The following is a 2,934-nucleotide window of genomic DNA, read 5'->3' as shown; positions in this document are numbered from 1 at the left end:
GGAGGAGGTAACTATGGGGATGAAGTGGGAGGGGAGTTGTTGCATTGTGGTAAATTGTGGTCACTGTCATGAAACAAAGTATATTTGATCTGCTGTATGGAAACTGAATTAGCTCCGTAAATTTCCACCCAAATCACAATAATAAATAAATAAATAAATAAATAAATAAGAATTTAGTGAATTCTTATTTTTGACAATGTATATACAATGTTTTCAGTCTAGTAAAGATTTTCAGACAAAATTGAATAAATAAAATGCTGGAAAACTACAAATTGAATTAAAAAATGAATGCATTGTACTTTCAAATGGTGGTTGTAGTTGTTGTTAGGTGTTGAGCCAGTTCCTATTAATAGTGACACTGTGTACAACAGGACAAAACACTCCCTAGTCCTGCACCATCCTCAGAATCATTTCCATTCTTGAGGCCATGATCATGGCCACTGTGTCAAACCACCTCCTTTTGGAAGTTCACCTTTTTTGCTGACCCTCTACTTTACCAAGCATGATATCCCTCTCCAAGGAAAGATCCCTTTTGACAACAAAACCAAAGTAGGTGAGACGGAGTCTTTCCATTCTTGCTTCTAAGAAATAGTCTGGCTGCACTTCTTCCAGGGCAGGTCAGTTCATTCTTCTCGCAGTTCTTGGTATTCAAAGGTATGAACTTTTCTTCCATCTTCCTTATTCTCTGTCCAGATTTCACATGCATATGGGGCAACTGAAAATACCATGGCCTGGATTGGGCTCACCTTAGTCTTCAAAGTTGATATCTTTATGTTATATTTTGTTGTATTTCTTTTCTTTTCTTTATTTGCTCAAGGCAATAATACTTTGTTTGATTTCATGACTCTTGCTTCCATGAAAGCATGGAAGCATGGATCCACTTAGACTGTGGATCCAATTTAATGAAATCCTTGACAACTTCAATCTCCAATTCCTGTTGGTACAGTGTGGTAGTCAAGGTTGTGTGTCATCTTGGCTGGGCTGGTTGAGTAGTTGGGCAGCTGGATGTAGTTATTCCCCATGGTGAGACTGGCAATCAATTCCATGGTGGAATCTACTGGAGCAGCTCAGTAGTTGCTCTAGAGATATGGTCTGCTTCCAGTATATAATAACAGTTTTGAGGAAGGTTTCTAGCTTTTTGGCATGCTTGAACCCTGCATGTAGCCAAGTTGTTCAGCAGCCTGCCTTGCCCTGTTGATCTTAGAACTTTTTCTGACCTTGAATTACTGGCCTGCTTTGTTGTTTGGTAATATCGGGACTATGCCTTTTATCTTGTCAACCTTAGGTTCATCAGCCTCAGCAACCAGCAGCTACCTGAGTGAAGAAAAGCCTCCAGCTTCAGTGGGCCAGGAGCAGGAGGCAGAGCTGAAGCCCAAAGTTGAGGGGCTTTCATCCAGCCTCCAGAGTCTGGCACTTTGAACTTGGACTTCTAGCTTCTAAAACTGTAAGAGAATAAACTACTGTTTGTAAAAACCATCCCATTTGTGGTATATTACTGTCAAAGCAGCACTAGGTAATGAAAACATATAGTCAATCTGTGTAAATTTTGTTACGATGCTTCCTCCATTGTTCAATATATTGTTCATGTTGTGACTGTTGATAGGTGGCATCAAGTCAATTCTGACTCTTAACCACCCTATGTACAACAGAATGAAACACTCTCCAGTCTTGTGCCAGCCTAACAAACTTTGCTATACCTGAGCCCATCACTAAAGCCACTGTGTCAATCCACTTCTCTATTTTTACTGACCCTCCACTTTACCAGGCATGGTATGTTTCTCCAAGGAATGGTCCCTTCTGAAAACATGACCAAAGTAGGTGGGACAAAGTCTGGACATTCTTGCTTCCAAGGAGTATTTTGGCTGCACTTCCTCCAGGACAGATTTGTAAGTTGTTCTGGCAGTTCACAGTACTTTCAGTATTCTTCACCAACAACACAAGCATCAACTCTTCTTTGGTTTTCCTTATTATTTTTCCAGATTTCACATGCATATGAAGTGATTGGAAACACCATGGCATAGGTTATGTGCACATTTTTTCATCAAAGAGATATGTTTGCTCTTCAGAATTTTATAGAGGTCTTTTGAAGCAGATTTACCTAGTCCTATATATCATCTGTTTCCATGGGTGTTGATTATAGAGCCAAGTAATATGAAATTTTTGACTTCAGTCTTTTCTCCATTTATCGTGATGCTTCTTATTGGTCCAGTTGTGAGGATTTCATTTTCTTTATGTTGAGGTGTAATCCATACTGCAGAATGTAGTCTTTAATCTTCATCATTAAGAGCTTCAAGTAATCCTCTGTTTCAGCAAGCAAGGTTGTGTTGTCTGCATATTGCAAGTTGTTAATGAGTCTTCTTCCAATCCTGATATCACACTTTTCTTTATATAGTCCAGTTTCTCAGATTATTTGCTCAGCATACTGATTGAATAAGTATGGTGAAAGGATACAAACTTGACACACTCCCTTTCTGATGTTAAACCATGCAGTATCTCCTTGTTTTGTTTGAACAGCAGCCTCCTGATCTATCTATGTGTTTCTTATGAGCACAATTCAGTATTCTGGAATTCCCATTCTTCTCAATGTTACCCATAATTTCTTATCATCCACACAGTCAAATGCTTTTGCATAGTCAATAACACACAAGTAACCATCTTTCTGGTATTCTTTGCTCTCAGCCAAACTCCATCTGACATCAGCAATGATATCCCTTATTCCATGTCCTCTTCTGAATCCAGCCTAGCTTTCTGGAAGCTCCCTGTCAATATACTGCTACAACCATTTTTCAATTATCTTCAGCAAGATTTTACTTGCATGTGATATTAATGATATTGTTCAATAATTTCCACATACTTGGCATCACCTTTCTTTGGAATGGGATCTCTTCCAGTCTGTTGGCCAGGTAGCTGTCTTCCAAATTTATTGGGTTAGAT

This window comes from Orycteropus afer, unplaced genomic scaffold (genome assembly GCF_000298275.1).
Source record: "Orycteropus afer afer isolate SDZICR_OR568_19922 unplaced genomic scaffold, OryAfe1.0 scaffold00102, whole genome shotgun sequence".
Lineage (NCBI taxonomy): Eukaryota > Metazoa > Chordata > Mammalia > Tubulidentata > Orycteropodidae > Orycteropus > Orycteropus afer.
This window is presented reverse-complemented; position numbering follows the sequence as displayed.